General features: G+C 37.8%; 1 protein-coding gene and 1 pseudogene across 1 annotated transcript in view; one reads left to right on the forward strand and one right to left on the reverse strand.

The window, feature by feature from the left end:
* Positions 1–21,954, forward strand: part of astn2 (astrotactin 2) — a 432,572-nt gene that overhangs the window by 185,499 nt on the left and 225,119 nt on the right. The gene's annotated exons all lie outside the window — the stretch shown is intronic.
* Positions 21,096–21,950, reverse strand: LOC148981533 (uncharacterized; annotated as a pseudogene).

Here is a 21,954-nt window from a genome sequence, read left to right on the forward strand (position 1 = left end):
TACAAGAGCTTATTTTTCTGAATCAACACTATCCAGCAGTGAATGTTTCAGAGAGAGCAGTGTGTGTGTGTGTGTGTGTGTGTGTGTGCTGTGAATTTGAATCAGGGAAATACACACAGAAACACAGGTGAGAAGGCCTCCATCACACTGAGACTGGCTCATACCCTGTCTGCAAATCAGCCTGGATGAGTCAAACTAGGGAAAATGGACAAACTAGACCACAACATGAGCTTGATCTGTGAATGACCTCTTTAGTAAAATTAGACCTCTGTCCATCGACCGTCATGACACCCGTATTGATGAGTATCCAATGACTTAAGGTCAGATAAGTAGAAAACAAAACATGCGTTTTAACTGGATTTTGTTTTAATAAATAGCATTGTAATGTAAACTTAGTGTCAAATTCTCACTATAACTATTAACTATGTGATTTGTCTCAATAAACTCCTAATTTCTACTTATTAATTGTTAGAAAGTTTGTTAGTTGTTAGGTTTTGGTATTCAATAAGATTTAAGGGATGTAGAATATGTTCATGCAGAATAAGGCATTACTATATACTTTATATGTACTAATAAACAACCGATATCCTATTAATATACATGCTAATAAGTAAACTAAATTAAACAAATATTATAGTATCTGTTCCTTTTGATAGTATAACGTAAATGGTGTTAAAAAAATTATAATAAAATTAGAAAGTAGTTCATATGAAGCAATGCTGACATAAGTTTGATCTTGTGAAAAAGAAGTACACTTTCCCATACTTTAAAAAGAGAGTAGTCCCACTTATTATAGATAGTGTGAACTGAACATAATGTTTTTGGACACTTTAAATAAAAAAGTAAAAAATAAAGGGAAAATATTAGTTTGCATTTGTAGTAAATGCCATCCCCTGAGCTGTAGTGTTTTTGACCCACTTAAGTAGGACTTAAATACATCTGTATTGCGTACACTGTAAAAAAATAAAAATAAATAATAATAATAAAAAAAAATAAATGAATAAAAAAAAAAATATATATATATATATACTGTGTATATATATATATATATATATATATATATATATATAGTTGGTTTAACTTAAAAAAAGTAAGTAACCTGGTTGCTTTAAAATTTTAAGTTCCGTTGAACTGGAAAAAGTGAGTTAATACAATGAAGGAGAATGATTTAATCATCAGAAACTCAAAATTTTATGTTATCTGAACTAAATAAATTATTTAAGTTGATTTGACTAGAGAAAAAATGTTGTGATTACTAATCATGAATCATAAGTGATAATGACCATAATGTTAAAGAGAGTGTCCCACTTGTCATTTCACAATTTTCCAGTTCCGTTAAGTATGCTCAGTTCCATTAACACTGTGCAAACATCAAATTAAAGCATAAATATGCATTGAACTAAAACAAACAAACAAACACATAAGAGACTTTGCTTCATCATTTTATAAATTCACAGCACGCCACTGACGGCCAATCAGGTCAGAGCTTAAAAACATCCCTCAGTGCTCAGGCACAATTTACCAGCGCCGGTGTTCACCCTGAAATTAAACCCGAGCGAATGCGCGTAGTCTGTCGGGTCGGAGCGCTAACACCGAGAAGCGTGAAAAGAATTCATATCAGCCTTGATTTTGTAACTCCTCATCGCACCGGCTCACTTTCTTGAGCTCTTTTAAATAAAATCTTTCCAGGACCTTTAATTATTGCCCACAAAAAATATTGCCTTTAGCACTTCTCTTTTTTTTTTTTTTGCTCTGCATCCACTGAGGATAACAAACAAGCTAATGGGCTAAACTCTGACGCAGAGCCGGAACTCAATTAAACCGAGAGGACGTGAGAATCCATCGTGGCGCTACGAGTAGATTAGGCCTCTCCGGAAATAAAAAGGAACCAAACGAATCAAATGCACAGTTAAATATTACGGTCAGTATGATACAGTAATACCTCTGTGCCTGACGCTGCATTTTGTGTCGAGAAATTCAGGTTTTCTCTCATGGATGGTGATTTTGCTTTCCACAATATTCCCAGTGCACATTTGCATGGATTTACACGCGGGGTTGGTCCCTTAAGTAGATTAAGACTCGGGAAGGTTGAGGGAGGGGAGCTGCTTATGCCAGTTTTATGGTCAGAGATGCCAGCCTGGAACACTTGATTGGTTTAGAAGTTCTCGAGGCTTGTGCAAATGGTTTTGAAGGAATGTTTCAAAGTTCTTACGCTCATTTTCTTCCAAAAAAACTGATAAAAGAGCTGCTTCAGACTGCAAATAAAGTTGGTCGTATGAAGCATGTGCACTCTAAAAAATGCTGGGTTGTTTTAACCCAATTTTGGGTCAAATATGGACAAACCCAAAATGCTGGGTTAAAAATGTAATGCAAAAATTTAACCCAACGGCTGGGTTAGTCCATATTTGACCCAAAGTTGGGTTAAAACAACCCAGCATTTTTTAGAGTGTGACAATATGTTGATTCCATATTAAATGTATTTGTTTATATATAGTTAACCTTTATAATGAATGCATTTTTGTCTTTTCTTTTTTTACCCCCTTAACCCTCAGGTGCTCTTCGTTTTGGAGTCACACTTGTTATCCTCCCGGTCAAAAGTGACCGGACACCTACAAAAATAAATTTCCTCCATCCCAGTAAAACCATTGCAATTTATTTTTGTTGTATAATAGTTATTCTTTGTAATTTAGTATTTTGAGACAATTTGATTGAATTTATTAATATTTATGCAATATTTATGGTCTATTTTTGCCTGGGGAAAAAAAAAAAAAAAAAATATATATATATATATATATATATATATATATATATATATATATATATATATATATATATTTATTATTATTTTTTTTTAAATATTAATGCAGTATTTTAGTTTAATATAGAGTCTAGGCCTTCAGAAAAAGAAAAAAAAAAGAAGAAAATTAAAACCATCTGGTTACAGTTTAGAGAAAAAGTGAAAAAAAAAAAATTCGAAGAGCACCTGAGGGTTAAGTCGGACTTAAGTCGGAAGTACATCTTTATATGAAATTTCATAATTCTGTTGTCTTTGAAATATGTTTAAAGTGTTCTGTAGAATGTGACAAGCATTTATGGTAAATTGAAATATCCTTAATCAATTTAATTTATTTTTGATCTTGTGTACAATTTTAAAACGTGTTTGTCACATTGTAGACAATACATCAACATAAGTGTACTTTAAGCAAGACAAAATATTTTAAAAATGCAATGCGTTAAAATATACTTTAAAGTAAAACATTTAATTTGACATTATAACAAAGCAAACTTTCAATTTGACTTTTAACTCCTAAAATAAATAATAAAATAAAGATATATATACATACATACGTACATTAAAAATATTAAGAATGATTAAGTGCACTTCTTATTCATAAAGGTGTGCATGTTTTACTATGTGTTCACACCAGACGCGAATAGCGCGTCAAATTCGCGTCTGCCGCGCCTAGTTATACGCTTTGAGTCCAATTTCGCGTCAAGAGCGAAATTGACGTGTGTAAAAACTAAAGTTTGAAGCGAAATTTACGCGCGACAGAATCGAAACCCGTTGGCGGCCATCTTTTCTATGTTGATCGAGCATTCATCGAGAGAGTCACCGCTCTGTATTTGAACAGCGGCGTGGAGATTATTGTAGCCTTATTTGTTCACCGGACCCTTCAGAGGCGAAACGTTTGGCGAGATCCAGATACTTCACCACATGAGCAAGCAGCTAGGCTCCTGATTGGTTAACGCGGCGCAAATTGACGCCAAAGTTCATATCTTTTAACTCGGGCGACATTTCGCGCCAAACGCGTGAATGCACAAATAGCACTAACTAAATCATTCGCGCTTTACGCGCCAGACGCTCAACTTGATGTGCGAATGAGGCGTATTCGGAATTGTATAGTATACACATGATTTTTTTACGTGCCTAACGCGTTTTTGCATTGACTTAACATTGAAGTCACTCGCGGCTGACGAGCTATTCGCGTCCGGTGTGAACGCACCATTAGAGAGCCACATGTAATGGGAACATTTTTAATTACATCAAATTAACGTTTCCACACACACACAGTTAGTAACAGCTAATTTAGTTAGTTTTGGAATGACGTGAGGGTGAGAAAATGATTTCAGAATCATCGTTTCGCATGAACTAAACCTTAAAATGTCGTAAGGAGACTATTGTACGAGTTCAATAAGCTTGATTAAGCTCGGCGTGAGGTTTCTATTTGTGTGCCCTCAGAGTCAACCAATTACCATCTTTAACGCCATTCAGTCAGAATAATTTCTCCAAACATGACAAGACAGCGAGAGAGTTCTCGGCTGGTGTCAGTGTGGTAAGTGTGTGTTGGCAGGCGCAGATATGAAGCGTCTCTCTGACAGTGATTAGCTATGCTAACGTGACCCGTGTGTCTGCAGGGGAGAACGCCATCTGTGTCCGAGCCGAGAGGTCTGACACGAGCACTCATACTCCTGACACTAATTATTCACAGCCTCTGTCACGGGCTGAAGAAACGAGTCATGCGACAGTCGGATGATATTTAGATATTTAGATAATTGGGCTACTCAACATTTGATGGAATGTTAGGTTAATCTAACCTGGAGACATGTTTCTAGTTCATTTCTCTTTAGAGGGGTAGTTCACTTGAAAAGTTACTCGCCCTCGTGTTGTTCCAAACCTGTTTGAGTTTCTTTCTTCTGTTGAACATAAAAGACGATATTTTAGAGAATGTTGGTAATCAAACAGTTCTTTGACTTCCATACTTAAAGACAATGCCTATGTCTGTAAGTAACTTTGCATCTACATGTCAACTAACTCACTAATGTATTATTAGTAGACTGTTTGCTTAATGTCTGCTAAGTCTTTATAAATCTAAGTCTTTAAGTCCTTGAACAGACCCTACCAGTCTACTAATATTCTACTAAAGCTCTACTAATGGTCTACTAATGGTCTACTAATACTCTACTAAAGCTCTACTAATACTCTACTAACATTCTACTAATACTCTACTAATGTTCTACAAATGTTCTACTAATGCTCTACTGATGCTCTACTAATACTCTACTAATAATCTACTAATGTTTTACTAATACTCTACTAATGCTCTACTAATGCTCTACTGATGCTCTACTAATACTCTACTAATAATCTACTAATGTTTTACTAATACTCTACTAATGCTCCACTAATGCTCCACTCGTGCTCTACTAATACTCTACTAATGCTCTACTAATACTCTACTAATGCTCTAATAATACTCCACTAATACTCTACTAATATTCTACTAATACTCCACTAATACTATACTAATGATCTACTAATACTCTACTAATACTCTACTAATGATCTACTAATACTCTACTAATGTTCTACTAATGGTCTACTAATACTCTACTAATAATCTACTAATGTTCTACTAATGATTTACTAATATTCTACTAATACTCTACTAATGATCTACTAATACTCTACTAATGTTCTACTAATGGTCTACTAATACTCTACTAATAATCTACTAATGTTCTACTAATGCTCTGCTAATACTCTACTAATGCTCCACTCATGCTCTACTAGTACTCTACTAATACTCTACTAATGCTCTACTAATACTCTACTAATGTTCTACTAATACTCTACTAATGTTCTACTAATGCTCTGCTAATACTCTACTAATGCTCCACTCATGCTCTACTAGTACTCTACTAATACTCTACTAATGCTCTACTAATACTCTACTAATGTTCTACTAATACTCTACTAATGTTCTACTAATACTCTACTAATGTTCTACTAATGCTCTACTAATAATCTACTAATGTTTTACGAATACTCTACTAATGTTCTACTAATACTCTACTAACACTCTACTAATGCTCTACTAATGTTCTACTAATACTCTAATAATGCTCTACTAATGTTCTACTAATACTCTACTAATGCTCTCCTAATGATCCACTAATACTCTACTAATGCTCTACTAATGTTCTACTAATACTCTAATTAGAGCTAGTAAACATGAATGTTACTTATAGACAACATAATGCGTTAAAGGGACAATCATAACAAAGTGAAACTAAATAATATACTGTAGAAGTCAAAGGCTTCCGTCGACTGTCTAGTTACCAACTAGAACAAAGAAACGTTTGAAACAACATGAGGGTGAGTAAGAGATGACATCATTTTCATTTCTAAGTGAACTATACCTCCTTGTTTTGACGCAGCGTTAAGTGGGTGTTGATGAAGCATTATTGCTGTCCCGATCTCTGCCTGTCTTGGACTCTTATTTTGAAGATCTGTGTGTCCTGATGTGTTGCATTGCTCACTTCATGTTTCCCTGCTGCTTTTCACTTGTTAGTTACAATAGCTTCGCTGCAGTATCAAACGAGGAAATATGACTACAAGCCATGTATACCTAGAATACTTAAGTTTACTTTTCTTAAGTATATCGAAAAAAATATATTAAGTGCAAGCCAAATATACTCGTCGGTATATGCCAAGTATACTCGCTGTGAGTATATTTATCTTTAAGTACAAAAAAGTAAGCAGAGTTATGTTTACTTTAAAACTACTATACTATTTGAATAAACTCCGTCCTATGGAAGGATATGCCTACTGTACTGTATACACACCTATAAATAAATAAATATACACACAGCGCACGGCTGATCACTGGGGTTTATATCTTCATGTCATTCAGTTGAAAGGCTTTGTGATTCAGTGCCACTGGAAGGGGACAAATGAAATATATATTTCACACAGGCATATTTTTTTTTCTGCTGCCGGTAAATAGATTCTGTGAAAAATAGGCCCACAATCAAATATGAATTGAACAGATCTACGTTGTTGGCAAAGCACTAGGTTTATGAATACATTTAATAAGTGACTGTATGTGAACAACACATGACTGCATGATATCTCATCTTGAAGGATGCTGCTGCTTTATAGGCATTGTGTGGTTATACTTCATTTCTAGTCGAAATTACATTTCCACAGCCTCGTTGTGTTTATACTCACGCTCTCAAATGTCCAACATGCACATTTTTAGACGTTGCTTTTTGCACTTTTCGCTCTGTTATTGTTTTGATCATTGTTTTGAATCTGATCTGAAGGTATTATTTGATAAAAATGTGCTTCATGCTTTTTTTCATTAAACTTACCCACATACTCTAAAAAATGCTGGGTTGTCTCAACCCAAATTTGGGTCAAATATGGACAAACCCATATGTTGGGTTAAAAATGCAATTAAAAATGTGCAATTGAAAGTTAAAATTTGAAATCAACCCAACATTTGGGTTTGTCCATATTTGACTCAAATTTGGGTTAAAACAAGCATTGTTTAGAGTGCATTTAAGAGACTGCATGAAGCTGAAAAAAAATCATTTAACGCAGAGAGTCTGTTCTTTCTTTTCATATGTTGCATGTTTAGACTGATATTCATAAATACAAAATATAATTATTGATTTTATATTAGATGTCTTTAACGTTTTAAATTGCTAATAGGCTTTATTCACTCTAAACAATGCTGGATTGTTTTAAACTTGGGTCAAATATGGACAAACCCAAATGTTGGGTTAAAATTGTAATTTAAAATTTTAACCTAACTTCAACTTTCACTTTCAACTGTAAATGTTTTAATTAAAATTTTAACCCAACATTTGGGTTTGTCCATATTTGACCCAAATTTGGGTTGAAACAACCCAGCATGTTTTAGAGTGTAAAAATATTAACGATGGGGATGTGAACGTCACTAATAACATAAAAATCATTTTAACAGCACGGGTCTATTCAATCTAAACAATTAAGTGAAAATAATAATAAGCATTTCCAAATAAGCACATCAATTCTATTAGGAAAGACTGGAAAGATAAAATGCGTCTTGAATGTATATGTTTTGTCTGATCTGGCAGCTTCGAGTAGGGCCTTCTCATTCATTCTGTGTCTGTAGAGCCAATAATAACGGCAGCGTTGCGCATCTTCAGTGTTTTATTAGTTTTGATTATAATTTAAAGGACGATGAAATAAAATGATGCTGACAAAATTAAAATGCGAGACACTGCTTATGACTTCAAATTTCAGGACTGTCCACTTTTTTTTCAAAATCGCTGGCAGGAAAAGAGTTAATATAGTGATTTTCGCCTCATGAAACATCATTATTAAAAGAAAGAGTAATATTGAGCTGTGTAGTCGGCATATACTTGACTCTGGAAACTGTAGCTGCAGATCTGAGATGAAATTGGTTGTAGTTCTTCACTGTAAAAATGAATGCGCTTTATCTAATCAATAGAATTGTGGCAACAGATTACAAGCAATATTATTAATTACATTTAACAAATTAGAATTGAAGACACCTGATGTCTAACAGAATCACGGAAGGAGAAAACCGTCATTTTAAAACAAACACTGATCACCACAATGGTGACTTCAATTTATGTTTTTTTGGGTTGTTGTTGTAAGTTTTACTCATTTTAAACAATTAATAACTTTTAAGGAATTAATTTGATTAATTATTACTCAAATCTAATTTGTTAAATTTAATTAATAATATTGCTCGTAATCTGTTGCCACAATTTTTTTTTTTATTAGATAAAGCATATTTATTTTTACAGTGTCGATGCTTTCCTTTTAATTGTCACTGATTGACTGGGCTCTGCTCATCTGCATAGAAACATCTCAGTGTTTCGTCTGGTTTGATTTGTTCAGACGTCTCTCAGGCCCGCTTACATGAGATCTCTCTTTGCTCTACTTCTGTTCATTTGAGTTGTTTGAAGCTTAAACATGAAAGTTTGGAGTTTTGGAGAGGTGATGATGATGTGTGAAAGAGAAAGGCAGGTTTCTCAGGCACGTTTCAATCTTTTTGTTTTTTTTATGACAATAGTGTGATTACAGCTCAGAGCGTCAGACAGGTTGTGTCGGCATGATCGCGAGCTCTCGGATGATTTACAGCTCTTGAGGGTTTTGTTTTTAGCCCTGAAGGAGGAAAGTGAGATCTCAGTCACACTTTTAAAAAAACATGTTTCTGCTTACAGTATGAAGAAAACATAACTTCTTCAACAGGAGGAGAAAACCCAGCTCAGGTCAAACAAACAAAAAAGTATATATATATATATATATATATATATGATAAGTTCAGATGCAAAAGCCTCTAAGTGCCATTTGAAATTTTCTTCTAAAATGATCATTTTTATCAAGCTTGTATATTTAAGTTCAGTAATTTCACTTAAATGGCAATGAAGATTACCTATTAATTGCCATTTAAGTGAAATTACTGAACTTAAATATACAAGCTTGGTAAAAATGATCATTCTAGAGGAAAATTTCAAATGGCACTTAGAGGCTTTTGCATCTGAACTCTTCATATATATATATATATATATATATATATATATAATATATATATATATTATTTTTATTCCATAATAAGTATATTTCAAATTAATTACCATTTTTATTGACGTATCACTTTAGAGTTATAATTTAACTTTATTTGGAGTGCTTATTATTTGCAATGCACATTAATATTAAGCTTTATTAGTAAGGATAGTATGATCACTGTATAATTTCACTCTTTAAATGTATGATATTTAAAGTGAACCTACAATATCCTTTCACTTTAACATCAATATTTTAATAACATTAAATATGCTTCATTATATCTTTATTTGAACTTCAGCGCTATTTTTGTTTAACTAAAGTTCATTAAGTACAAAATTAGTTGTTCCAATTTAGACTTTAAATAAATCAGTTTAGTATTGCAGGGTATTTTTTTATTATGTGCATAAATATGTAAATGTATTTCTAGTATGCTTAACTCAAAATATTTGATTTTATTAGGGAAATAACACAATTATTAGGGACTAGGGTTGGGGAAAGTAACATTTAAAAGTAATGTCTTACAATATTACACTCTTAGAAGAAATGGTTCTATTTAGAACCAGAAATGGTTCCATCCCCCGCTTCATGGAACTCCAAAATGGTTCTATATAGACTATATTACTTTTTTGGTAAAAGGTTCTATTGGCCAAGTATGGAGCCCCAGGGTTCTATAGAGTCCTTTTTTAAGAGTGTATAGAACCTTTTAGGGGTTCCAAATATGTAGCGCTGATAGAACCTTTTAATGTTCTATGTAGAACCTTTTCTTCTAGAGTGTACATTACATATTGTAAGACATTACTTTTAAAAGTTACTTTCCCCAGCACTATATTAGTAAATGTTGAAATGCACACTATAAGATTAATAAATGCTTTAGAATTATTTCTCACTTTAGTTCATGTAACTAGTAACTACACTCTAAAAAATGCTGGGTTGTTTTAACCCAATTTTGGGTCAAATATGGACAAACCCAAAATGTTGGGTTAAAAATGTAATGTAAAAATTTAACCCAACGGCTGGGTTAGTCCATATTTGACCCAAAGTTGGGTTAAAACAACCCAGCATTTTTTAGAGTGTAGTGTTAACAAAAAGGCCCTTATTGTAAAGTGTTCCCATTTATTTTTATTTCAGTGAAAGCACAAAGGACTGTCATTATATGCAAATGTGTCTACTGTATGTGTGTGTGTTTGTTTGCACACACACCCTCACCGCACAGAGTGCATATGTATGTACAAATAGCCAAGAGCAATGACTGCGAGTGGCTCAGCATGTTTATAATGTGGCCCCGGTGCTTCTCACGGGCCAAGACGAGCGTCACCACCGCTGGAGAAAACACAACCCTTAAAAAGACATCTAAATAAACCAAAAACGAACTTACCTGGAAGGAAAAAAATTAAAAGAAACTGTGAAATACTTTAACACGTTTATTAATATTACTACAGGGTAAGTATAAGGATTACAAGCACACACACACACACAAAAAAATGTGTGCAAAGCAGTGTCCTTGTTGCAGACTCGAGTGACACCTCAAATATTGCAGCTTTTAGAGGACAGATTATTTTCTAAGCAATCAGACTTACAATTATTATTCAAATGCAGCTCGGCGGATTGAATGAGTGCGCGGGCAATTACTGTTGAGTGTCAGTCATATATTTGTCAGTGCATTTTGCAGAGTGCATTTGATGTTTCATCCATTTGTAGAAAATAAGAAAAGAGCAGCCCGGTGCATTAATATGCCTGCTCTCCTAAACGAGCCGTTAATCAAAGTTTGAGGACGCGCATAAACCTGATGAGTGGTGTAGGAGCCAATGGAGCTGTAAACACCTCGGCGATGTGCACCCGTGATTCTGGAGCATAAAATCTGTCAGCTTTATTTGTAGTCACTTATGATGACTTCACTGGCCCTGGCCTGAGGTGCTGCTTTTATTACAAGTCGTCTCAATCTCTTTCTTGCTAAAGTGTCGTAAAATTAGCAGTTGTAATATAGTTCCAGCATTTAGAGGAATCCAGATGCATTTTGCTCCAAGAGAAATTTCTTGGTACATACTGGTTTTGTATGTGTACACAACTTTATACCAGCCTTAAGCCTTAAACCCATGAATGGTTTGCCAATCATTATTACATATTTGGGTCTTTAGCGACCCGGATCTATATCTAACACGGATGGATCTCTACCTGTCGTGGTAGTGTAAAACTCTCTTGATATTAGATTAACCCTCTTGGGTTGTTCGTTTCAGAGTCACACTCGGGGTGTTCGGGTCCAAATGGACCCAAAGGGCGGGATTCATATATAAAAAGAAAAAAAAAAAGAAAAAAAAATCAATCATGATTTTTTTTTTTTTTTTTTTTTTTACTCATTTTTTATAATAGTTTTTCTTTTCTTTTTTGGTGTTTTGAGAAATTTTCAAAAAAATAAAAAAATATATAATTAGTATTAATGCAATAATTATGACAAAACTTCCCCCCATTGAACATAATAGAAAAAAATATTGAAAAAAATAATAAATATATAATAAATAATAAATATATATATATATATATATATATATATATATATATTTAAAGCTGTATTTCATTTTAGAGTCAAGCCTAGGCCTCATAAAAGCAATTTTTGAAATGAGATGGATGCCATCTGGTGGACAAACTGAGCATTTTAAAAATGCAAAACACATGTATAATCTGAATTTTTGGTGTGTTTGTGTATAAAAGTATGTTTGTGTGTGTGTTTGTGTGTCTGGATGTGTCATTTTTGCACCCTTGATGTTTTTTAGATTCATCCCTTCACTGTTGTGTGCTTTTTTTTCAAGATTGTGGCTGATTTGTAGATTGTACGCACAAAAAAGCTCAGTATTTTCACATTTTTGCCAATTTCCCATTCATTTTCCATGCGGGTCCATTTGGACCCGAACACCCCAAGTGTGACTATTTTTTTTTTTACAACCACTTAGACTATTCACATCCTGTCCCCAATTTTTTGGGGTGTTCAAATACCAAATACCAACAAAGTCACCCAATTTCAGACCATTCCGAGGAAGCTATGATTTAAAAAAAAAAAAAAAAAAAATTATTTAGGCCCATTTGGGCCGAACAACCCCAGTGGGTTAGCAATTAAAGGAGAATAACATGATCAATGTTTTGTTACCATTTAAAGCTTGGAAGGGTTCAATTAGATGTTTTATACCATCATCACTGCTCATTTCCCAATACATTCAGCAACTGGCTCATATTTACAATCTCCAACATATTCTCAAAACTATCATTGTCGACAGCTTCTTCACCCTATCCGCCATCAAGTGACAGTGACACTAATATTTGATTGGGTTCGGTACTTGCTGTTTTGCTGATGATATTTCCTATTCTTTTGTTTTCTGCCTGCATTAACTATGAGCAAAACCTCACTTCATAATTGTGTATTAGACATCGCCACCTTGTGGAAAAAAATGTGAATTGCACTTATTCAGTCATCAAAGATTAAATTATTGTTGTGCCGAGGAGTTCAATCAGGTGTATTTGATTAGGAGGAGGTAATGTAGTCTACCAAAGTCAAGGCATATTCATGTTCCCTACATTGATCCTTGCAGTGTTTTCAGGCTCATTGATGATGGGGAGTAGCTTGGCAGTGATATCCTGAGAGTAGTTCTCGGAGAAGTGGTTTTAGCCAAAAGTCGTTTATCCACAGTGGGGAATCGCTACATCTTTTTTTCTCTGAAGTCGTAGACGGGGCGCTGGCCATGGTCCTGAATATGATGTAGTGGCCATGGTTCTGAATATGATGCACTGTTCACGGTCCTGAATATGATGTACTGTCCATGGTGCTGAACTGGGCACACTGTCCATAATGTTACACGTGATTCACTGTCCATGGTGCTGAATACGACACTGAATACGATGCACCGTCCGTGGTGCTGAATGCGATGCACTGTTCATGGTGCTGAATAGGGCACACTGCCCACAATGTTACATGTGATACACTGTCCGTGGTGCTGAATATGATGCACTGTCCATGGTGCTGAATACAATGTAATGTCCGTGGTGCTGAATATGACACTGAATGTGATGCACTGTCCATGGTGCTGAATACAATGTAATGTCCGTGGTGCTGAATATGACACTGAATGTGATGCACTGTCCGTGGTGCTGAATATGAGACCCTGTCGATGGTGCTGCATGTGATGCACTGTCCATGGTGCTGAATCCTTGATTTTTACTTTGTAGCTGTTCCAAATTCTGACTCATTTCTCATTCATAGTCTCATTCTAGGATGAAATGGTATGACGGTGACAGATCGTGATCCAGAGATAGAGGGAGAGAGAGGGGGGGGGGGGTGTGAAGGGAATCGTCAGGCCTGCAGGCAGATGAGGGGTCATTTTAACCAGCTGCAGTCTGTCCACATCTGGATGTAGATCACCTGTGGACTAAATATGCTGTTTTGACAGAGCAGATTGTGCTCTGCTAATTAGTAGAAATAGGAAAGTGCAGCTAATGGAAGAGCTGAAGACATGTCTGCTTGTTTCTTAATGGAGATTTTAATCTTCGTTTAAACCATAGACTGTAAAAAAGATATGGGCATAGTGTCAGTGACGTCATCTGAAGTGTTTCTGAAGAGCTTTTTTGAAGTCCAAAGTGGGCGGAGCCGGTCGTCGCCATCTTGGCCGCGTGTCACTCCTGGATAACAGACAATGGGCAGCGAGGCGGATTAGCTGAGGTGCCGTCAAGACAAACGGCTAGTAGTGACATCAGCGGCAATTCACCTGTCAATCAAGTGGCCACGCCCTTAATTATGCAGAGCTTTCAGGTTTAATATAATTTAAATTGATGAGTTATAAAAAAATAAAAATAAAAATCACCTCCCAGTTGTCATGAAGGACAAATTTACCAACATAAACCCAAACCTTTTCTTGTTCCAGGTAAACACGTTATTATATGCTGTAAAATTGGGCATTTTAACATGGGGTCTATGGGATTGCCTATCTTTTGGAGTCTCTAGTGGCCAGTCGATGAATTGCCGTTTAAGTCACTTCCGTGTTGTATTCAAGAGAGAGATAGGAGGGTTGCCGCTTTAAAACTGAGGGCCATGCATAGGAGGGTAGGAGGAGAGAGATAGTAAGGTTGCCGCTTGGTTTAAACTGAGGGCCATGCATAATAGTGCCCTTTATAAAAATACAGTGGCACTGCTGCTATATATATATATAGCGCAAAGGCAGAATGCATTTTTTGTTTTGACAACCGCTTGAAAAGTGTACAAAAAAGCTTTAAAATCTATGATGTCAAAATGTTTTAGTAGACAGAGGGAATTATGCAGTTGAATGGTTTATTTTACTGTTCATGTAGACTCAAATGGAGTATTAACTCTCCAGGTGTTAAGAGGCAAACAGAGGAGGTTATTTAATCCCAAATGACTCCTGACTGAGGCTTTCAGCCTCCAATAGAAGCCAGAGGTTTGTTTTGATTTTCATCTGCACCGCTGGGTCACTGCCTGCCAAGAACCAGACGCTCCCACTGCCAATGTCTGGATTCGATCGACAGTTGAATGCTGGGCAAACGACAGAACTCAAGCATTCAACCGAACATAAACACAGACTCCATTGCGTCTCTCAGCACCTCGTATTTTCACAGCCATCTGTCAAAGAGACAATAGACAGGATTTATGGTTACTTTATTACACAGATTTGTATTTTATTAGCTGAGGAATGATTGAAACTTTGCCAAGAAATCATAATATTGCTCTGGAATCATTTAACTGCTTTCAGGGCTTTATGGCTGTCAGTCACCATATCCCGATAGAAATGAATCATGCTCAAAATTGTCCATGACTTCTCTTATAAAAGAACACTGATGAATATGCTATGCACACATGTTGAGGATTAGCAGACATACAGTCAATTCATTATGTAATAAAATAATATTTATTTTTATCCTATCTCCATCCACCATCCATCCATCCATCCACCCATCCACCCACCCATCTACCCATCCGTCCACCCACCCATCCATCCACCATTCATCCACCATCCACCCATCCATACACCCACCCATCCTCCCATCCATCCATCCACCCACCCATCCACCAACCATCCATCCACCATCCATCCATCCACCCATCCACCCATCCATCCATCCATACACCCACCCATCCTCCCATCCATCCACCATCCATCCATCCACCCATCCACCAACCATCCATCCACCATCCATCCACCATCCATCCACGCATCCACCAACCATCCATCCACCATCCACCATCCATCCATCCATCCATCCAACCACCCATCTACCCATCCGTCCACCCACCCATCCATCCATCCACCCACCCATCCACCATCCATCCATCCATCCATCCACCCACCCATCCACCAACCATCCATCCACCATCCATCCATCCACCCATCCACCCATCCATCCATCCATACACCCACCCATCCTCCCATCCATCCATCCATCCACCCATCCACCCAACCATCCACCATCCATCCATCCATCCACCCACCCATCCACCAGCCATCCATCATCCATCCATCCATCCACCCACCCATCCACCATCCATCCATCCATCCATCCATCCACCCATCCATCCACCATCCATCCATCCATCCATCCACCCAACCATCCACCATCCATCCATCCACCCACCCATCCACCAGCCATCCATCATCCATCCATCCATCCACCCACCCATCCACCAACCATCCATCCATCCACCATCCATCCATCCATCCATCCATCCATCCACCATCCATCCATCCACCCACCCACCAACCATCCATCCACCATCCATCCATCCACCCACCCACCAACCATCCATCCACCATCCATCCACCCACCCACCCATCCTCCCACTCATCCATCCATCCATCCATTACTCCATCCATCCACCCATCCATCCATCTTATTTTTTGCTTCAATCACTAGAATTTCAACTTTTTTATAACCCTATTTGAGCAATAATAATAAAGGTGAGTAAGGGGGATTAGAGAGGGAAGCTAAATAGAAATGTGTTCTTTGAGTGGTTTGAGTCAGACATCTCAGGAGTTTGTAATACCAAAAAAGTCTGATAGAACTATATATTTTTTGTCTACTTTTATTTGAAATGCTTTTAAAGATGTACGGGTTTCATTGGAACGGCCTCTGTGTGGTCTTTGGCGGAGAGGTTCCCACAGGCTTTTCTGACGTGTGATTGGACTGTTTGATCCTGGGGATCAGTCGCCTTAATCTCTTAATCATTCATGGAGAAAATCTATTTAATCTCTCTGTCTGTGTGGTCGCTCTCTCTTTTTTGCCTTTCTGAACCTAAAAGACTATTGTTAATGAGTGCCTTTATTTTATTACAATGAGCTCATTTGAGTCAGAACAGTGCCTAACAGCGGTCCAGGAGGAGCGATTTAGTGAGAAAGAAGGAAGAACAAACACAGGCCTCCTGAAGATGTTACTGACAGCAGGAGAGACGATGCAAAGCGAGACACTGGGCTCATTCCTCCTGGGAAAATGCATCTCAAGTTTGGCTAAATGGATTTAATGAAGTTTTAAAAGAAGTTTGTCCTTGAAAACGAAAATCTGTCATTTGACCTGGACATGTCTGGGTGAATCTTACAAAGATATTTTGGTTACACTTTATTTGAAGGTGACATAGTTACTTTGTGTTTATTCAATTAACTGAAGAAGATGTCTAAGCAGAGGTGCCCAGACTTCCCTCTCCCTAAACCCTTCCTCCAGCTCTTCCGGAGGGATACAGAAACGTTCCCAGGCCACAAAGTCCCACCAGGGAAGGCCTCCAGAACAGATGCCCAAGCCACTACTCTACTCTGAGTGACCAAGCTCCTCACCCTATCTCTAAGGGATCGCCCTGCGAAGAAAGCTCATTTCGGCCGCCTGTATCCTGGATTTTGAGCCAGTATTGGAGTGGCAATCAGGAGAGTCGGGACTTTGAGGCCCCGACTTTAAGGTGTTTCGAGGCAGATTCAATTGAAAGCTTAAAGAGGTATTTCTACCCGATTCTGCCCATTAAAACGCCATCAGATAGAATGAGTGAGTGAATGGGTGAATGTGAGGCAAAATGTAAAGCGCTTTGGTGGCCATTGGGTCTGTGAAAGCGTTATATAAATGCAGTCCATTTACCATTTTAAAAGAAGCCTGGATGCCAGCCTGAAGCCAGCCAACAACATTTTAGGTCGGGAAGTTCGGTCTGGAGTCGATCCATTGACGAGTAATAATGATCGGAATGTTCAGAAATCGTTGGGCCAAACCAGTCGACAGGGTGGGCTCTGTACGATGATGGACAGGTGATCTGCAGTTACATAATCAAAGAGTGCTTGGGTTGAACTGGTTTCCCTCAAAGATGGCCGCCACTGGAGATGTTTAGATCTGTTGTAAAATAAATCGACAGCGCATTAATTTTAAAAGACGAACAGAGAACTGCAATCAAGGCATTTATCGATCGGAAAAAAAAAAATGTGTTTGCCGTCCTTCCTACGGGATTAAGCTAGAGTTTTGTCACGACACACACAGGAGACAGGATATCCAATTTGCGGTAGTATTTTAAGTAAGGGTAATCCAAATCATAGTCATCCAGGGGTCAAAATCAAAAGACAATCCAAGACAAAAACAAAGAACAGGTAATCCCAAAACTCACAACGTGGTGTGACATATAACATCGACTCCGTACACATACTAACACAGACAGGGAATATGTACACATATCTAACAAGACTAACAATGAACAGCTGAGCGCAATGAACTGATGAGTGACAGTGACAGACAGAATGCTGGGAAATCGTGAGACACCGTGAGAACAAGGACATCTAGTGAAAACAAGGGAACACAACCATACACTGTGACAAGTTTAATTTATCACCTGGCTCAGATGGTATGGAGGGATTATTGGGTCAGGTTGAAAACTAAAAGTCTAAAACTAAAAGTCTTAAACGAAAACTAAAAGTCTAAATTTGAAACTAAAAGTCGAAGTCGAAAAATTAATTTGGTATTTAGAATTAGGCAATTTGTATTAAGGATTGGCCATTTGGTATTTAGAATTGGCCATTTGGTATCTAGGGCATTTGGTATTTAGGATTGGCCATTTGGTATTTAGGATTGGACATTTGGTATTTAGGATTGGCCATTTGCTATTTAGTATTGGCCATTTGGTATTTAGACATGGGCATTTGGTATTTAGGATTGGGCATTTGGTATTTAGGATTGGCCATTTGGTATTTAGGATTTGGACATTTGGTATTTAGGATTGGCCATTTGCTATTTAGGATTGGACATTTAGTATTTAGGATTGGCCATTTGGTATTTAGGATTGGACATTTGGTATTTAGGATTGGCCATTTGCTATTTAGTATTGGCCATTTGGTATTTAGACATGGGCATTTGGTATTTAGGATTGGGCATTTGGTATTTAGGATTGGCCATTTGGTATTTAGGATTGGACATTTGGTATTTAGGATTTGGACATTTGGTATTTAGGATTGGCCATTTAGTATTTAGGATTGGCCATTTGGTATTTAGGATTTGGACATTTGGTATTTAGGATTGGCCATTTGGTATTTAGGATTGGCCATTTGGTATTTAGGATTGGACATTTGGTATTTAGGATTAGCCATTTGGTATTTAGGATTGGACATTTGGTATTTAGGATTTGGACATTTGGTATTTAGGATTTGGACATTTGGTATTTAGGATTGGCCATTTGGTATTTAGGATTTGGACATTTGGTATTTAGGATTGGCCATTTGGTATTTAGGATTTGGACATTTGGTATTTAGGATTGGCCATTTAGTATTTAGGATTGGACATTTGGTATTTAGGATTTGGACATTTGGTATTTAGGATTTGGACATTTGGTATTTAGGATTGGCCATTTAGTATTTAGGATTGGACATTTGGTATTTAGGATTGGCCAATTAGTATTTAGGATTTGGACATTTGGTATTTAGGATTGGCCAATTAGTATTTAGGATTTAGACATTTGGTATTTAGGATTGGCCATTTAGTATTTAGGATTGGACATTTGGTATTTAGGATTGGCCAATTAGTATTTAGGATTTGGACATTTGGTATTTAGGATTTGGACATTTGGTGTTTAGGATTGGCCATTTGGTATTTAGGATTGGCCATTTGGTATTTAGGATTGGACATTTGGTGTTTAGGATTGGCCATTTGGTATTTAGGATTGGCCATTTGGTATTTAGGATTGGCCATTTGGTGTTTAGGATTGGCCATTTGGTATTTAGGATTGGCCATTTACTATATAGGATTGGACATTTGGTGTTTAGGATTGGCCATTTGGTATTTAGGATTGGCCATTTGGTATTTAGGATTGGCCATTTGGTGTTTAGGATTGGCCATTTGGTATTTAGGATTGGCCATTTGGTGTTTAGAATTGGCCATTTGGTATTTAGGATTGGCCATTTGGTATTTAGAATTGGCCAATTAGTATTTAGGATTTGGAAATTTGGGATTTAGGATTGGCCATTTGGTATTTAGACATGGGCATTTGGTATTTAGGATAGGACAATTGGCCAATCCCTAAATACCAAATTCATTTTTGACTTAGAATTTTAGTTTTCAGCATAGACGTTTAGTTTCAAATTTAGACTTTTAGTTTTCCTTGAAGACTTTTAGTTTTCAATCTGACCCAATAATCCTTCCATACGATGGTCGCTAAGAAAAGAAACACAATGAAAACCCTCCTTTGGCCGCACTCATGGAGGACCAAGTAAAAGAAGCAACACTCATTATTTTACCGTGTGCTTGCAGTTGAGTTCTGTTTCTTTAGTTTTTGGGGTTAAATATGTGGAATAATGAGAAATATGCCGTGGAGAATCATAATGCAACCAAAATCCTTTCAGTGCATTTCTCTTTCATTCATTTCATTCCCTGAGATGTATATACTCATTGTGCTGTGCATTTATAGATGTAATTTGGAGTAAATCTGTGTGTTGATTGCAGCAGGAAGTGTCTGCACCCCGGTGAGATCATGTGATGTAAACGCACTGTGGCTCGCTGAGCTTTTATTCTTCCTTGCGCTGTTCATCATCCGTTTGACGTGTTCTGTGATTGCTCTATGCTGTGGTTAGCAGAAAGCCTCTCGAGTGCCCTCACTCCATAACGCTCGGTGAAGTGTGCACTCCCAGCATGCAATGCAATCAAGCAAAACCACTCTTTTAATTCCAGACGCTCAATAATCCTGCAGACCTTGAAAGGAAACCTGGAACTTCAGGAGCAATTTCTCCCTCTCTTTCATCGCACATGCTAATGCTGTTTCCCTAAACAGAATTTGTCTGCTGAATAAACAAGAAAACACGTTTGTTGAGATGTGAAAGGCAACAGTAATCGCTCTCTATTCATTGACGGTAACCTCTCATGATGTGACCTTTCTCATTCATTTCTATTTCATCGTCTTCGTCTTTTAAGACTTGCATTCAGTAGCTTTGATCCTGCGTTTCAATTAGATTTCCAAACGCACCGCTAAACTCGTCGGCCTCCTGTCTGAGATCAGGATGGATTTTACTGCTAATTTGGTTTATCGCTCCAGATCTTTCTTTATTAGCATGTGAGTGTGTTTGGGGGACAGCAGTTCTTTTATTTGACCAACTTTACTGTCATTTAGCGAACATATTTACTGTAAATACTACCTTTCCTTTACACACTGAAAGCAGTGTGTAATTTTGTAAAGTCTGCATTTAGAAATAAGCTCAGTGTAATATTAATATTACTTTATAAACTTTAATCACTGGTTTCCGGTAAAGGCTGTACTTAAGTCGAGTTCGGGCGGAAGAGTGACCTGATGCATGACAAGCGACCTCTGACCCAACACTTGACGAGCGACCTCTGACCTAACGCATGACGAGTGAACTCTGACCCGATGCATGATGAGTGAACTCTAACCCGACGCATGACAAGCGACCTCTGACCCGACACTTGATGGGCGACCTCTGACCCGACGCATGACGAGTGACCTCTGACCCGACGCATGACGAGCGACCTCTGACCCGACACTTGACGAGCGATCTCTGATCTAACGCATGACGAGCGACCTCTGACCCGATGCATGATGAGTGACCTCTAACCTGACGCATGACAAGCGACCTCTGACCCGACACATAACGAGTGACCTCTGACCCGACGCATGACGAGCGATCTCAGACCCGACACATGACGATCGACCTCTGACCCGACTCATGACGAGCGACCTCTGACCCAACTCATGACGAGCGACCTCTGACCCGACGCATGACGAGCGACCTCTGACCCGACACATGACGAGCAACCTCTGACCCGACGCATGACGAGTGACCTCTGACCCGACCCATGACGAGTGACCGCTAACCCGACGAGCGACCTCTGACCCGACACATTTCGAGCGACCTCTGACCCGACGCATGACGAGTGACCGCTAACCCGACAAGCGACCTCTGACCCGACACATGACGAGCGACCTCTGACCCGACGCATTACGAGCGACCTCTGACCCGACACATGATGAGCGACCTCTGACCCGACTCATGACGAGCGACCTCTGACCCGATGTATTACGAGCAACATCTGACCCGACACATGACGAGTGACCTTTAACCCGACGCATGACA

The sequence above is a fragment of the Pimephales promelas genome, chromosome 4 (assembly GCF_988280905.1).
Source record: "Pimephales promelas chromosome 4, fPimPro1.hap1.1, whole genome shotgun sequence".
NCBI classification, from domain to species: domain Eukaryota; kingdom Metazoa; phylum Chordata; class Actinopteri; order Cypriniformes; family Leuciscidae; genus Pimephales; species Pimephales promelas.